Below are 19,473 nucleotides of genomic sequence, written 5' to 3' on the forward strand. Positions count from 1 at the left end.
TATATATATATATATATATATTTATATATATATAATATATTTATATATATATATATATATATATTTATATATATATATATATATATATATTTATATATATATATATATATTATATATATATATATATATATATTATATTTATATATATATATATTTATATATATATATATATATATATATTTATATATATATATATATATATATATATTATATATATATATATATATATTATATATTATATATATATATATATATATTTATATATATATATATATATATATATTTATATATATATATATATATATATATTTATATATATATATATATATATATATTTATATATATATATATATATATATATTTATATATATATATATATAATATATTTATATATATATATATATATATATATTTATATATATATATATATATATATATATTTATATATATATATATATATATATATTTATATATATATATATATATATATATTTATATATATATATATATATATATATATATTTATATATATATATATATATATATATTTATATATATATATATATATATATATATTTATATATATATATATATATATATATATATATATATTTATATATATATATATATATATATTTATATATATATATATATATATATATTTATATATATATATATATATATATATTTATATATATATATATATATATATTTATATATATATATATATATATATATTTATATATATATATATATATATATATTTATATATATATATATATATATATATATTTATATATATATATATATATATATATATTTATATATATATATATATATATATATATTTATATATATATATATATATATATATTTATATATATATATATATATATATATTTATATATATATATATATATATATATTTATATATATATATATATATATATATTTATATATATATATATATATATATATATATTTATATATATATATATATATATATATATATATATTTGCATTGAGAACCACTTCCAATCGCCAATAGTTGGTTGTCACACGCTGATGACAGGTCAATACCCAGAAACTCGGGTCCGTGTGTATCACGTCAGGCTGGAGATGGGAACGGTGACAAATACTGATAGGGCACAGATAGTGTGTCAATAGCCAGCAGGAAGAGAGGTCTTCCTTGGACTACAAGCTACAGTTACATCAACCCTTAAGGGTTAGCCATATTGTAGGTGGCAAATATACTTTGCAATGTCGTGCGGCTACTGTTTATACCTCACTCAAAGATTTATTATTGCATGATCAGCATAGCTTGAAACTGCAGTAAACTTATCACACAGGTACACCTGTACCTAACAGCCACAGCAATATAATTTCAGTAAATATCCTTTATGCATGATTCTGAAGAATCAATTTTTAATACTGTGTCAGTCAAGAATACCTCCTGTATTAATAGTTGCATGTATTACTGAAAAATATACAGCAAAGCTCAGGAGATTGATTTTCAATGAAACAATTGTAAATCAATGCAATAAAAGTATTTTCTCACTCCATTCTTCATGGCTATAATTACACATCATACACAAATTTATATACACACACATACATATGTGTGTGTGTACATATATATTTACATATATACATATATGTAACATATGGTATAATTGTAAACAGGGCAAATTTTTAGCCATTTCTCCACAAACAAAAAATGAACAGCCTTAATCAATTTTCAAACCTTATTGGGTTCTCATCAGAGGCGTCTACATCATTCTGACCGTCTCCAGAGAAACAAGTAGCCAAAGTGTTTTATATACTCAACAAAATGCAGCAGTTACTCTATGAAGGAGTCCTTAATTTGCGTACCAAAAGTGTTTAACACTCTTTAAATACCAACGGCCTGTCAACGGGAATCTTAGTCTACACAGTATCGAGGTATGATAAAATAATTATGCAACATATGGTATAATTATAAACAGGGCAAATTTTTAGCCATTTCTCCGCCAATCAATTTTCGAACCTTATTGGGTTCTCATCAGAGGCGTCTACATCATTCTGACAATCTCCAGAGAAACAAGTAGTGAAGCCGTTATAAGGGTCTTTGATTCTTGTGTCTAGTAATATATGTGCTGCACTACACCTTCAGTCATTATTAGTGACAATTGAAATTTTCCTTTTTGGTTTTATAAGCTTAGTACATTATAATCATCATTTAACATCTGTTGTCTATGCTGGCATGGGTTGGATGGTTTGACTGGGCTGAATCTTCAGATTTTCTCAATTTGCTAGGCCACTGGTTTTTAAATTGATATTAATCAAATTAATATTCAATTTGTCACCCTTATTTAAATTTATATATCTATATATATATATATATATATATACATATATATATATATATATATATACATATACACACACAGGTGTGTGTGTGTGTGTGCAGACAAGGAAACAAATAAAATGGGAATATGTAATTTTAATTCACTCTTCTACAAAGGCGATTTATGTCAGAGAAATATTTTCTCACTATGAAATCAAATTGTTTTTTACTCACAGACTATATGAGAGAACATTTTCTCAAAGACAAAATCTCATAGTGAATATCTTATAGATTCTAGTGTGCAGGTGTAAGTTAAAAATAAATACACAGTGTTTTGACAGAAACACCACACACACACACGTAACTGTTTGCTTGTTTTACTCAGTGGACTACAGCCATGCTTGGATTCTACCTTGAGTGGTGTTTTGTCAAACAAATCAAGACCAGTATTTATTTTTTTATTAAGTCTAGTATTTATTCTATTGGTCTCCTTTGCCAAACTGCTAAGTTACAGGGGATGTAAATAAACCAACATTAATTATCAAGCAGCATTGGGGAACAAATACAACGCAAGCAATAAGACACACACACACACATATATATATATATGCATATATGTATGTCTGTACAAATGTCTGTGTGTGTATGTCTGTATGTGTGTGTATGTATATATATATATATACAAAAGGCTTCTTTCAGTTTCCATCTAACAAATCCACTCACGAGGCTTTAGTTAACCTGGGGCTATAGTAGAAGACACCTGCCTTAGGTGCTGCACAGTGGGACTGAACCCAAGACCACATGATTAGGAAGCAAGCTACTCAGCCACACAGCTATACATACATGCACATATTCATAAGTTTCTCTATAGAATTCAAAGCCAGCACTGCAAGTTACAATGTTTCATAAGCGATTAAAGTGAGGAAAAATATGCAATGGGTGTTTATATGTGTGTGTGTATACATATAATTATATATATATATATATATATATATATCCTCATCATCATTTAACGTCTGCTTTCCATGCTGGCATGGGTTGGACGATTTGACTGAAGACTGGTGAGCCAGAAGGTTGCAGCAGGCTCCAATCTGATCTGGTAGTTTCTACAGCTGGATGCCTTTCCTAACGCCAACTACTCCGAGAGTGTAGTGGGTGCTTTTACATGCCACCGGCACGAGGGCCAGTCACGTGGTACTGGCAATGGCCACACTCAAAATGGTTTTTTTACATGCCACCTGCACGGGAGCCAGTCCAGCGGCACTGGCGATGGCCTCGCTCGCATGATTTTCTAACGTGCCACCAGCACAAGTGCCAGTAAGGCGACGCTGGTAACGATCACGCTCAAATGGTGCTATTTACGGGCCATTAGCATGGAAGCCAGACAGCTGCTCTGGCAATGAACACGCTCGGACATTGCTGTTAGTGCTCCACTGGCACAGGTGCCAGTCATCAACTATGGTTCAATTACGATTTCGATTTCACTTGCCCCAACAGGTCTTCGCAAGCAGAGTTTAGTGTCCAATGAAGGAGAGGTTGGCATGGGTGCCAGTCGTCGGATTTGGTTCGATTTCGATTTCAAATTCACTTGCCTCAACAGGTCTTCGCAAGCAGAGTTTAGTGTCAATGAAGTAATTTGATATTCAATATTCCATCTATTCAATAAAACAATGAATACTTCATTTCATTTTACTATATATACTATATCCGACATTAATATTACAAGAATATAAATAAAACAAAAAACAGAGTTGGAATTCCTTTGAATAATATATATATATATATATATATATATATATATATAGCAGGGGTGGCTGTGTGGCAAGTAGCTTGCTTACCAACACATGGTTCTGGGTTCAGTCCCACTGCGTGGGACCTTGGGCAAGTGTCTTCTACTATGGCCTCGGGCCAACCAAAGCCTTGTGGGTGGATTTGGTAGACGGAAACTGAAAGAAGCCCGTCGTATATATGTATATATATATATGTATGTATATGTTGTGTATCTGTGTTTGTCTCCCCCAACACCGCTTGACAACCGATGCTGGTGTGTTTAGGTCCCCGTAAACTTAGGGGTTCGGCAAAAAAATAGACCGATAGAATAAGTACTGGGCTTACAAAGAATAAGTCCTGGGGTCGATTTGATTCGACTAAAGGCGGTGCTCCAGCATGGCCGCAGTCAAATGACTGAAACAAGTAAAAGAATAAAAGAAAAAGAAAAAGAAAAGAATATACGCACACACATATATATATATATATATATATACACACACACATATATGCTGAAGAGGTTTTGGCAAAGTATTGTTGAAGTTGTTTTTGTTCTTGTAGTTGTCAGTTGTTATTCTTTAAGTTGTTCTTGCTCCAACTAGTGTTGTTGTTGTTGTTATGGTTGTCTCTATTATTATCTTGGTTCCTGTCTACTGTCTCTGTCTGTTAATATTTCTCTCTCCCTCTCTTTCTAAGGAGAACAGTAACACTAAAAATAAGGAAATATGGCGAAAATATTTTGGTAGAGGGATTGAATGTTGAAGAAAAAAAAAAGAAAAAAGAGAGCCATGGGTACCGGAGGGGGAGGGGAAGCGATAGTGACTTTAGAAGGGGGAATGGGGTGGTCGTAGAGAGTTGGGGTGGGGGTGGGGATAGGAACTGAGGGGGCAGAGAGTGGGGTATTCACCGTGAAATGGAATGTTTTAGCTGGTGCTGTGTTATCAATTATCATAGAGCTTTGGGAACAGTAAAACAATTATACACACATATACATACATGCATACATACACGCATATATATTTATTTGTATGTATATATGTAAATATACATATACATCTATACATACATCTATGCATACATATATATGTGTATGTGTGTATATACATATATATATATATATATATATATATATTTAAATCCGGAGGCATATATATATATATGCATATATGTATGTATATGTGTGTGTATATATATATATATATATATATATATATTTAAATCCGGAGTCATATATATATATATATATATATATATATATATATACACACACATATCTTTATATATTCATGTATACAGGTGCATTCACATATGGATATGTATATACGTATACAAGGATATAAACAATGTCTATATAAAGAGTATGATTTTCATAAACATTTTGTACTTGTATACACATAGAAATCCCTATAACACACATGCATGTATGCACACATGCACACATCAGCACTCCTGTTGGTTATTAGTCGGATAGGTCATCACACTCCTGTTCAGCCTTACTAGTCTCCTTGATGAGTCAGAGGTCCACTTACCATTCTTCTGTTCCAACTCAGACATGATTGATATCACAGGATGCTTTGTGTAATGCCAGCCACATTACAGAGTGTACAGGATGCATTTGTCATGGCCCAGCACTAGAGAGGTTGCCATTTCCTCCTCTATCCTACATTGTCTCTCTCTCTCTTTATCATCACCATTGTTAAATGGTGATGGCTTACGACGTCGAGGGTTCCAGTTGATCAGATCAACGGAACAGCCTGCTCGTGAAATTAACGTGCAAGTGGCTGAGCACTCCACAGACACATGTACCCTTAACGTAGTTCTCGGGGATATTCAGTGTGACACAGAGTGTGACAAGGCTGACCCTTTGAATTACAGGTACTACAGAAACAGGAAGTAAGAGTGAGAGAAAGTTGTGGTGAAAGAGTACAGCAGGGTTCACCACCATCCCCTGCCGGAGCCTCGTGGAACTTTTAGGTGTTTTCGCTCAATAAACACTCACAACGCCCGGTCTGGGAATCGAAACCGCGATCCTATGACGACGAGTCCGTTGCCCTAACCACTGGGCCATTGCACCTCCACTACTGTCACTTCTAAGGAATTTCATATCCATGCATGACAACACTCCCTCTCATTCTGCTAGGACCGGCCAAACATTTACTAGGGTCTTACGGTATACAAGGTAAAAGGCTGATCGTATGGCTGCCAGCATCTCCAGATCTCAACCCTATTGGAAATCTTTGGTTCATCATTAAACAAGATGTTATGTTGCTGGATGCCAATTTACATTGAAAGATGTCTTATGGATGACCATCAAAGCTGCAACAATGCCAGTCCAACCTGCTAATATTAAGAAATCGATAGATTCCATGACTAATACGTTTTTTTAAGTCATCCGTCTAAATGGCACTCATATTGCTAAATTATTCATTATGTCAATAAATGTTATATTTTTATAGTTTTCTGTTAAATATATACTCAATATATGCTTAATATGTATCATTAAACTTCATTTTCTGAAAAACAAATGTCTAGGTGGGCTATTTTCATTCAGAAGCTATTAGCTTGGTTCACCAAAAAAACTGAAGAATCTGAAATACAAATGAAAGGACGTTACAGAGAATAATGAAAACATAATGGTGTTGCCATAGTGTGCTGCTAAGCATTTTACCTGGCATTCTAATGATTCTGCCAGCTCACTACCTTTTATAAATTTTGGCACAGCAATTTGAGGTGGTAGGGGTAAGTCAATCACATTGATCCCAGCATTTAACTGGTACTTTATTTTATCAACCCCTGCCACCAGGAGATGAAAAAAAAAACCAAGTTGACTCCGGCAGGATTTGAACACAGTATGTAAAGAATCAAATAAAACGTTGCTATTTTGTCCATTGTGCCAACGATTATACCGGCTCTCCACCCTTGCCCTAACATTAGACAATCTTAAAACATTTAAAACAATCTTAATGTTATTAAACATGACAACTTGTCCACCCAGTTTTCAATCTTAGCAGGATCTCCGGCTCCACTTACAGCTACCCTTGGGAGAAAAAGGGTGGGGTGGGGTGGGGGACTGGCCCTTGAGAAACACTGCACTATGGTATTGTTGTTCAGTGCTCTACCCATTTTGTCAGTATCTATTTATAAACAACTGTTACAGTAATTTCTAGTTTCCCTCGGATGTTAGTTGCGGAAATTAGTGTTAACGTATTTTAATTTGTGGACCATTTAAAACCTGACAAGAAATAATTGTCAGGCGATGGAGGAACATTGGTTAGTCGTTGTCGTTATAACAGGGTTGTTTAGAAAAGGTTTTGAACCTTCAATTCACTCCCAGTATATAAAATACATTTCATTATGTGTGTGTGTGATCATCATTGTCATCATCATCATTATCATCGTCGTAATCGTCAACATCATCATTGCCATCATCATCACCATCATCACAATCATCATCGCCACCCTTACAAACCCGCTTTTCAAAATTTTAAGCCCCCAAATTAGGGGGTTCCTTATACATGTTAAAATATGGTATATGCATGTATGTATATATATATATATATATATATATATATATACACATACATGCATGCATACATACATGATAGGTTGCTAGCCACTACACATTCGTTATTTTCTCTCCTTGTTTCTTTCTGTTGAAGGGCGTAGGCTCGAAACGTTAAGGACTTTCTCATTCCCCAAGCGTTATACTAATACATCTGTTTGTTGTCTACACCACCTGTCTTCGACTTTTGCTTTTTTGTGAATTCTCCCTATATATACATATATACACATACACACATAGATACATACAGACAACATACATGTATGTGCATATATATATATATATCATCATCATCTAAATGAATATACTAGAGTAATGCTGCATTCTATGTAATGAATTCAAATTTGCATATAATATGTCATAAATATATTTATTTATTCAAAAAAATAATTGCCATTGTTAGCAATAACATTTTCCCACCTCAAAAACCAGTTTTTTCTGATTCCTCAGGCGAAGAAAATCAGGTTCTTTAGAAGAAGAAGAAGAAGAAAATAAAAATGTTCAGAGTGCCGTTTCAATATCATCTCTGTTTCTGAATGGGATTTTATTTTATTTTATTATTTCACTGATAAAGTGTTCGAGTGACCTGAATAAATGAAAATCAGATAATGTTAGGTCTGGTGAGAAAAGAGGGTGAGGTAGACCTTTCCACACCTAATGAATTTATCTTTCTTTGGGTTATCTTCATTAGATGTAGCCTTGCATTATCATGCATTTTTACAAGGTACCCATGTAAGGCAACGAGCTGGCAGAATCATTTGCACGCCGGGGTAAATGCTTAGCAGCATTTCGTCTGTCTTTATGTTCTTAGTTCAAATTCCACCAAGGTCGACTTTGCCTTTCATCCTCTTAGGGTCGATAAAATAAGTACCAGTTGTGTACTGAGGTCGATGTAATCAACTTAATCCCCTTATCCAAATTGCTGATCATATGTCCAAATATGAAACCGATATTAATTTATAGGTACATGCTATTTCGTTATACAACCATAATATACAACAAAGTATATTAAACGTTTTTGTAAGTCAATAACAATTTCTACTTCTTTGGCAGTGCACTGTCTACATTATTTATTAAGGTTAAGGTGGCAAGCAGGCGGAAATGCTAGCACGTTGGGCAAAGTGCTTAGCGGTATTTTGTCTGCCGTTATGTTCTGGGTTCAAATTCCGCCACGGTTGAATTAGCCTTTCATCCTTTTGGGGTCGATAAATTATGTACCAGTTACGCACTGGGGTCGATGTAATTGACTTAATCCCTTTGTCTGTCCTTGTTTGTCCCCTCTATGCTTAGCCCCTTGTGGGCAATAAAGAAATAAGAAACCTTAGAAAGCCAAGCAAAATGCTTAGCAATATTTCATCTGCTGCTAAGTTCTGAGTTCAAATTCCGCTGAGGTCGACTTTTCATTTCATCCTTTCGGGATCGATAAATTAATTACCAGTTGCATACTGGGGTGATCTAATCGACTGGTTCCCTCCTAAAAAATTTCAGGCCTTGTATCTAGTGTAGAAACGAATATATAAAAAAGGCAGCAGTCTGGCAGAATTGTTAGCACGCCGGGCGAAATGTTTGGCAGTATTTCGTCTGCCGCTACAATAAGTTCTGAGTCCAAATTTCACCGAGGTCAACTTTGCCCTTTCATCTTTTTTTTGGGGGGGGGGGGTCGATAAATTAAATACCAGTTGCATACTGTGGTTGATCTAATTGACTGGCCCCCTCCCCCCAAATTTTGGGCCTTTACTCTTATCTGTAAATTACAAGAGTATATCTTTGTGTGAAGTTTACCAAAATGGTCAATAAATTTATATATATATATATATATATATATATATATATATATATGTATATATATATATATATATATAATATATCAAATTTAGAGCTATAATATAATACAATAAGGTACTATCAAAAAATTTCCTGCTTTTTTCCTGGAACCAGAAGATATTTTTAAATCACATGACATAGATTCATGTATCTAGTAGATCTATACAAATAAGAACCATAAATATAACGTGTGTATAGACGCATGACACGTGTATATATTTCTTATACATGCATAACATATGTACATACATGATGATGATACTGATAATGATGATGATTCTTTCTACTATAGGCACAAGGACTGAATTTTTTTTTTTTTTTTTTTTTGGTGGGAGTGGTGGAATCATTTCCATTGACCACAGTGCTCAACTGGTACTAATTCTATTGACCTCAAAAGAATGAAAACCAAAGTCAAACCCAGTGGAATTTGAACTGGCACTTTTGATGAAATCAACTGTCTGTCCTTGTTTGTCCCCTCTATGTTTAGCCATTTGTGGGCAATAAAAAGATTATATATATATAGTATTAGTTTTTGCCTGTAATTTTGGATTTTATCCCTAATATTATATATATGTATGTATGTATAGAGGTATTCACAAGGCTTCTTTTAGTTTCCATCTATCAAATCCACTCACAAGGCTTTGGTCGGCCCAAGGCTATAATAGGAAACACCTTTTTAAAGGTGCTGCACAGAGGGACCAAACCCAAAACCTCACAACCACACCTGTTAGAATTTATTAGGAAATTCAATCGTCTTTTGATACATACCAAGGTGACAATTTACATATGAATCGTTAATAATATCCATAACACTGTAATAACGAATATTAGTTAACATTATTTTGAGAAAATCCTTTGTATTCAATCAACAAGACTCTGTAGAATATCAGAAATCAGATGGTGAGATCTTGAAGGCAGGAGGCTGGCAGAATCATAATTATTAGCACGTCAGACAAAATGGTAAATGGCATTTCTAGCTCTTAATGTAGCGAGTTCAAATCCTGCCAGGGTCAACTTAGCCTTCCATGACTTCAGGGTCGATAAAATAAAGTACTTGTTGAGTACAAACGGTGTTGTAATCAATTTGTTGTCTCTCTTTATGAATAGTGACCTTGAAGCTTGCAATAGACTGGCACCCCATTGAGAGGGAATTATGTGATTTTGGTCATCTGTATGCTATGGAAACAGGGTAACCAGCCTTATGAGTCCTAGGGCTCAAGAAAAGAAAAGGAAAAGTAAAAGATAGAATTAGGGAACAAAGGAGAAAGCGTAAAGAAAGATGATTGAGATAACAGCAGTTGGTAACTTTCTAAGATTGTCATGATAGAGATGGATGAGTTACATCTGTTGATGAGATAGAAGTCTTGTTTGGGATGTAGGGATGCCCAAATGGGCAGCAGATGGCAGAAGAGGGGACAGGGAAGGGTGTTTGAAATATGGGTCAGAAAACTGTAACAGGAGCTGAGGGAAGAATAGTGGGATCGCTTAAGGGATATGACAAAAAAAAAAAATCTGTTTTTAGCAAAAACATTAATGCCTTATGCATCCTGTGGATGTGTAAAGATTATGATAGCAAGTGTGTATGTGTATCTCCTTCACCAAAAGCCTATCATATAAGAATGGTCATTGATAAGGTGATTACCCTGGCGGTGCTCCAGTATGGCAACAACTTTTGGGCTGAAACATAAAAGAATAAAAGAAATATATGTATGTACACACACACACACACACATGTATGTATATCAAAAGGATCAAATGCCCCTCCATGTCCTGGATTCTGTGGCATATATACTCACTCAGTGGACAGGACTCAGTCCATTGCAGGGTCACTCATTTTGACCAGCTGAGTGGACTGGAGCAACTTAGAATGAAATGCTTTACTCGAGACCACAATGTACTACCTGGCCCAGGAATTGAAACCACTATCTTACGATCATATGTGCAACATCCTAACCACTAAGCCATGTGCCTCAACACACTCACACATTCTTTTATTCTTTTACTCGTTTCAGTCATTTGACTGCGGCCATGCTGGAGCACCGCCTTTCGTAAAACAAATTAACCCCAGGACTTATTCTTTGTAAGCCTAGTACTTATTCTATTGGTCTCTTTCGCCAAACCACTAAGTTACAGGGAAGTACACACACCAACATCAGTTGCCATGCAATAGTAGGTGGACAAAGACACCCCCCCACACACACATATATATTTATACATATACATCCAATGGGCTTCTTTCAGTTTCCATCTACCAAATCCACTAGGCTTTGGTCAGCCTGTGGCTATAGTAGAAGACATTTGCCCAAGGTGCCACGCAGTGGGATTGAACCCTGAACCATGTGGTTGAGAAGTAATCATCTTACCACACAGCCACTCCTCTACCTATATGTATGCGTGTGTGTGTGTGTGTATATATATATATATGTGTATACACCATTTATTTGTCGCTGGCATATATGTATATATATATATATATATATATATATATATATATATATATATATATATATATGTATATGTATATATATATATATATATATATATATATATATATATATATATATATGTATATGTATATATATATATATATATATATATATATATGTATATGTATATATATATATATATATATATATATATATATATATATATATATATATATATATATATATATATATTATATTGTGGTAACAAGCTGATGTGTGATTATGTTTATGTTACATATATATATTTATGTACAACATATGTATACATTTATATTTTTTATATATAAATTGTGTATATGTAAAGAGAGAGAGAGTGAGAGAGAAAGAGCAATATATAAATATATATATATATGTATGTATGTATACATACACTCACATGCACATCTGCATGTGTGTGTGTTTATATGCATACACATATATACATATGCAATGTAATACACATGTAATTATGTATGTGTGCCTCTGTGTTTGTGCGTGTGTGCTAGTGAGCATGTGTGTGTGTGCAAACTGTGCTGCTCTCTATTTTCGTTTCTCACTGCTCTGCCTGTACTACAATCCGAAACCCCAGGGAGACAGGCAGATTGACAGACATCAAATAAGATTGAGTAAAAGCGAGAGGCTGAGAGAGATAGGGGAACAGAACAAGAGAGAGACTGTGACAGTGGGAGAGAGGGGGAGAGGGAAGGGGTAGATTGTGGTAAGCGGTAAGATATGGCAGGGTGGGAGGGGGAAACAGGAAGCCCTATATTGAGGTTAAACAAAGCAAAATAGCAAACTGTAGTAAAAAGGGGTCGGGAAGTGGTCGAGGGGGGGGGGGGGGGTTGTAAGAATGTAGAAGCTGGAGGGGAGAGACTTTCGGAGACGTAAATATGACATGTGGAATACGTGTGTGTTTATGTGTGTATGTTTGTGTGCGTGCATTTGTGCATGTGTACACACAGACATGCGTGTCTGTGCATGTGTGTGTCTGTGTGTATATGTGCAAGCCTGTGTGTGTGTACGTGTATGCACATGCTTATGTGTGTGCAATGTGTATATGTGTGCATGCATATGTATGTGTGCGTGTGTCTGTGTGAGTATGTTTGTGTGGGCATGTGTGTATATGTGTGTGCATATCTGTGCATGTGTGTATATATGTGTGCATGCATGTGTGTATGTGTGCATGTCCATCTGGGCAAGTGTGTGCACATGTCTGTGTGATCATTATTATCCCTGTTACTTAATTAGGAGATGAGCTGGCAGAGGTGTTAGCATGCTGAACAAAATACTTAATGGTTTGTCATCTGTCTTAAACGTTGTGAGTTCAAATTCTGCTGGAGTTGACTTTACCTTTCATCCCTTTCGAGGTTCATAACACAAATACCAGTTGAGTACTGGGGTCAATGAAATTGACTTATCACTTCTCCTGAAATTTCAGGCCTTGTGCCTATAGTAGAAAGGACTGTTATTATTATTATTATTATTATCATTATTATTAAGGTGGTGACTTGGTAGAATTGTTAGCATATATATATATATATATATATATATATATAATGTATATGTATATAGAAGGAGGGAAGGCACTTAGACCAATGCCAGTTCTGACTAAGTTGTTGAGGGTGATGGTGTGGGTGTGGTGTGGACAGAAGTACTGGTGGAGAATGTGTTGTGTATGAGTGATATAATTAAATGATTCATATTTACAATTAAATTTCGTCTTGCTTTAGAATCATGCAATTATTTAAGGGAAAGAAAAGGAACAATATATATATAAACACTAATTATAATGATAAAGAAACTACTACTACTACTACTATTACTACTAATAATAATAATAATATATATATATTGGTGCAGGCATGGCTGTGTGGTAAGTAGTTTGCTTCCCAACCACATGGTTCCAGGTTCAGTGCCACTGCATGGCACCTTGGGCAAGTGTCTTCCACTATAGCCTTGGGCTGACCAAAGCCTTGTGAGTGTATTTGGTAGACGGAAACTGAAAGAAACCCATCATATATATGTATATACATATATATATGTATATACATATATATATATATATATGCGAGTAAAAATAAATACAAAAAAAAGGGGGGGGGTTGTATGATTGTGTATAGAGGAATATATTATTTTGTTTAAAAGAGTTCCAACACTGTCTGTTTTTTATGTTTTATTTATATTCCTGCAGAACTAATGTGGGGTATAGAATATGGAATATACAATATATAATATAATATACTATATATAATATAAAATAAAATAAAATATATATATATAAATCTAAATAATAAGGGTAAAAAATTGAATATTAATTTGATTAATATCAGTTTAAACTAGTGGCCTAGCATATTGTAAAAAGATACAGAAAAATTGTTACATATGCCCCTGGGTGCTCCTCTATGCTGATGACCTTGCACTAATTGCTGAGTCACTATCAGAACTAGGGAGAAGTTTCAGGTGTGGAAGCAAGGACTAGAATCGAAGGGCCTTAGAGTCAACCTAGCTAAAACCAAAGTCCTAATAAGTAGGAAGGTAGAAAAAACACAAACCCCCTTCAGGTAGATGGCCCTGTTTGATCTGTAGAAAAGGCGTAGGTAGAAAATCTATAAGATGCACCCAGTGCAAGCTATGGACACATAAGAGGTGCAGCAATATCAAAGGAAGGTTAACTAGGAAATTAGTTTTTCTATGTAGCAGATGTTCAGGAGCTATAAACACTGTAAATGTGCAGAAAACATCTTCTGCCACATTCCAGGGACAAAAACTAGAACTGGTTTTTGACAGCTTCCGCTATCTAGGTGGCCAAGTTAGTAGTGGGGAAGGGTGCGCTGAAAGTGTAGCTGCTAGAATAAGAATAGCCTGGGCAAAGTTCAGAGAGCACTTACCTCTGCTGGTGACAAAGGGTCTCTCTCTCGGAGTAAAAGGTAGACTGTATGACGCATGTGTATGAACAGCCATGCTTCATGGCAGTGAAACATGGGCCATGACTGCTGAAGACATGCGTAGGCTTGCAAGGAATGAAGCCAGCATGCTCTGATGGATGTGTAATGTCAGTGTGCATACTAGACAGAGTACCTTGAGAGAAAAGTTCAACTTAAGAAGCATCAGTTGTGGTGTGCAAGAGCAACTCCACCATGACTCCTTTCTTTTCTGTCGGTCCGTAATACAACATACTGTGGTATGTGTATTTCTGCATTTCCTATATCTGGTTTCAGGTGTGTTTCCGTAAGTGCTATGCATAAGGCTTGATTGCAAGCAACAAGGTCTCTCAAGAAAGGGATTTTTGTCCTGTTACTAAGCGATAACAGTCCTCTGATGTTTAGTAAGAGCACCGATGTGATGTGTGTGTTGTTGCCAGTGGTGCCCACCTTGGGTCTATTTGCTGTGGTGGTCTTGTGTATTGGGGATAGTCCCATCTCTGAGATTGTAGCCAGGTCAGCTGTTGTACCATCTTTTGTGCCATGCACAAAAAAGATTGTTGTTCAGCTGCTGCCCTCTCAACAACATGTTGTTGTTAGGTCTGGTTTGTAACACGCACTACATCTGCATACCTCCGTTTTGGGGCAGGTGGTGCATAGTCCTTTCCTTTTGGCAGGAAGGTTTCTGCCCTGTTTCATGTTTATGTGGCGGGGTCTTTGGTTTGCAAAACGGCAGCCTGTACCTTCCTCTCCATGCCAGCAGACACCTTTCAAGTAGAATTTGCTCATTCGTGTGTGCTGTCTCTTTCTATCCTTTTTGTTATATGGATATTCAGGTCTGCTTCTTTCTTTGGCTGTTTCATCTTTTGTTTTAGTTTTGGTTTTTCCTGCTTTTAATTCTTCTTTCTTGGCCCTTTCACCTCCATGGTTTTTCGTTTTGATGGTGGTAGGGGCACTTTCACTTGGGTTTACTTTCCGGGCAGGTTTCTCACTTGAATCATCTTTGTTTTCTCGAGTGTCTCCCAAGTGGGGGTGACATCCTCATCTGCATCCGTTCCCCCATCCTTGTCATCGTTGCTGTGTTTATTATTATCAAAGATGGCATCAAGAGTGCTGATATGGGATCGTATGAGAGCATAGGAACGTGTAAACTCCTGCTTCTTTCGTTCTATCTGTGCTAATGTTCTCGTGTAACCATTGCTCTTCAGTGCAGCAGTGATTATATTATTTGGGTTTTCTCCTTCAGCACAGCGCCAGGCTCTCAAAAACAATGCCAATTCCATGCTCCTCCAGGTTTTGGACATTTTATTATTTTTTTAAAATTTTAAGTGTGATGGAGGGTAGTGAAGAAATAGAGAAAGAAAGAGTCTATATTTACAGAAATTGAGTGGCTGAGAGAAGAGAGAGAGCGAGAGAGAGAATGTTCGTGTCTATATATTTAGGAAGATTGAGAGGCTGAGAGAAGAAAGACGTTGTGACAGAGAGAAGTGAAAAGACAAAGAGAGAGGGGGGTATGTATTTATGATAGAGGTTGAGGGTCTGAGAGATGAAAGACTGTGTGTTAGAGAGAAGTGAAGAAAAGAAACAGAGAAGAGAGAGAAAGATTGTGCCAATATATATACACACACCTACATATATATACTGTATTTAGGGAGTTTGAGGGGCTGAGAGAAGGACTGTGCGATGGAGAAAAGTAAAGAGAGAGTGTGTGTGTATGTATTTATAGAGATGAAATAGAGAGAGAGAGAGAGAGAGAGAGATAACAGTAGAAGAGAGATTAAGGGTCTGAGAGAATTATGAAGTAAAGAGATAGAGAGAGTGTTTAGACAGAAGCAATAGAGAAAGAGGAAAATACGGTATGATGGAGAAGAGAGCGAGAGAGAGAAGTTATACAAACTCTTGGAAAGGATTCGACTTGGATAGGGAAAAATAAATAAAGGAACAAACAATTATATATCTGTAACTAAAGAAATTCACTTAAATCATAAATAATGAAAGTTAAACCTCTCTACAATAATCAATAATCTCGTAAGTTAAAAACAAAACAGAAAACACCTTATGTAAATTTAACCTTCTATTTCCCCCTAATAATAATAAACTTTCAATAAACGACAGAACACAAAGATACTTAACTAGTTTTTCCAAAGAGAAATGGGTATTTCCAAGGCAGTGGAAGATTTTAAACTTCTTTTCAAGTTATGGTGATACCATGTGCTGCTCAATACAAGACATTGTTTACGTTTCGTATATTCGTAAGGGCTTTTACTTCTTCTGTATTTCCCTTCTATATGTATATTCCAGATTGTTTTTCTGTAAATTTGTCTTGTTACGTTTTCACTCAAGTTATTCAGACAGATACATTTTTTTTCCTGGTCGAAAATCGCAGTTATTTTAGAAATGTCGTAAAATCCAAGTGTTGTTATTTGCAATGTTTATAATTCATACATTCGCAAAAGAAAGATTCTTCCTCCTTACTATATTTCACTTTTTTATTTCTTCAAGTGTATTCTTTGTCATTGAGGAAGACATTTAAGACTTTCTTGGGTTTCATTTATAATAGAATTCGCAACTTTTTAGAAGTTTCTTGGCGATTTTATAGGAGCTTAGAAAAACACGTATTGATCAGAGGCCGCCATATTTATATATACATATAAAGTATAAATAGGACAGTAAAAATTAATACAATGTATAAAAGTGTAAAAGTCAGTACTTGGACATAGACTATGCGCATTTCATGGATGAATTGGAACTATATAAAATCATAAGAAAATTCTATCCAAGTTCATTAGAATGGGGAAATGATTTTACTCCCCAAATCACCCACTCTTCGGGTCATATTCCTAACAAAAATACCTAAAAGCATTATAAGAAATAAACATAAACATGAGAAATAAAAAATATAAAATATATCAAGAGACAAAACCTGTAAAATAATCTCTACGTTACAGGCATTAATATAATTATTAAAAGTCACAATTTAGAAATATTGAAATAGAGAGTATTATAGTGAACAAGGTTAAATCATTATAGAAGTAAATAAATGTAAAAAACGTGTTAGTGTATCAAGTTAATAGAAGACGTATGTCAATATTGTTTAGAATAAATTAAAAAACCATGGCTTACCTGCCGGCGAGTTACTGTGGATTAAACCATAATAGCTATACTTTAGAATTTATACTGAAAAGTCACGTGATAAATATGGCGACCATTACCCAGCGGTAAATACGTATTATATTTACTACAATAATGACGAAATTATCGAAAAGGAAGACCTACCTAAAATATATAGTTCAGTGAAGATTTAAAATACTTAAAACCTCAGATCTACACAGAATAATACCTATAACACATACGAAAATTGTGTATTACGTAAATAATGCTATGGAACATTGTAAAAGAATGTTCATATTATCGTTGAATACTTTATAGTCAAAGGCAGTTATTAATTCTAATTTTATATAATATTATGAAGTTTAAAGTGTATGCTAAAATGCATAATTTATATCGTAGGATCGCGGTTTCGATTCCCAGATCGGGCGTTGTGAGTGTTAATTGAGCGAAAACACATAAAGTTCCACGCGGCTCCGGCAGGGGATGGTGGCGAACCCTGCTGCACTCTTTCACAACTTTCTTTCTGTACCTGTAATTCAAAGGGCCAGCCTTGTCACACTCTGTGTCACGCTGAATCTCCCCGAGAACTACGTTAAGGGTACACGTGTCTATGGAGTGCACGTTAATTTCACGAGCGGGCTGTTCTGTTGATCGGATCAACTGGAACCCTCGTCGTCGTAACCGACGGAGTTCCAACACACACACACACATATATATATAGGTTGAAAAAAGAAAAACGACAAAAAAAAACAACAACAACGCGAGGACGCGATACAGATTGTGATTGGACGCTCGGGAAAGGAAAGCTGTCGGATGTTCTCCTAATCTCCGTGCACCCATTGAGGACAGCAATCCGTGGCGGCACAACACCTTTCTGGCTGGGGTCTGCCTAACTTGAGGACAGGTGGTAGCTGTCCAATGAGACTCGAAGATCTCCCCCACCGTCGGAAGCAACCCCTGGCACCGCACTCTACGCCAATAATTGAGTAAGGCTCATAAGCAATATCTGCTGCTTCCCGTGTTGTGTCGACACCAAATAAATGGCGAAGCTGGAGTGACGTCTCCAAGTGCAGGTGTGCATGTTTAATGATGGCGTAGACGGATGTGAGCCTGGGCAACGTAGTATGTAGTATGTATATATATATGTGTGTGTGTGAGTGTGTGTTCTCACTCATGAGTGACCTCTACTCTTACAAGACAGACCGACCAAAGACCTGACTAACTCTTATTTCAAGGACATATCTTCTGTCGTGGTGATGGCAGAGGTGACGGTGGTGGTGACAGCGGCAATGATAGTGGTAACAGTGGTGGTGGTGGGGGGTACTATTTCTGGTTAAGGAGGGGGTGTTGGTGGTGGTGTCGTGTACAGAGGAAACCAAGTGAACATTCTCTGTTGGTACATCACCAGATGGTGTCAACTGCACATGTAACTGGTTGATAGCAGAGGTGAGGGCGGTGGGTGGGGATGGGGCGAGGAGAAGGAGGGGAAAATAATCT

The 19,473-nt window shown here is 35.4% G+C and overlaps 1 long non-coding RNA gene across 1 annotated transcript in view; it reads right to left on the reverse strand.

Annotated features, from left to right (window-relative positions):
* Positions 1–19,273, reverse strand: part of LOC149131694 (uncharacterized) — a 194,116-nt gene extending 174,843 nt beyond the window's left edge. The window contains exon 1 of the long non-coding RNA XR_016237670.1: positions 17,989–19,273. This is a non-coding gene — a long non-coding RNA (uncharacterized LOC149131694). The remainder of the gene's footprint in view (positions 1–17,988) is intronic.
* Positions 19,274–19,473: the final 200 nt, after the last annotated feature.

Source organism: Octopus bimaculoides, chromosome 20 (genome assembly GCF_046866305.1).
Source record: "Octopus bimaculoides isolate indiv1 chromosome 20, ASM4686630v1, whole genome shotgun sequence".
NCBI lineage: Eukaryota > Metazoa > Mollusca > Cephalopoda > Octopoda > Octopodidae > Octopus > Octopus bimaculoides.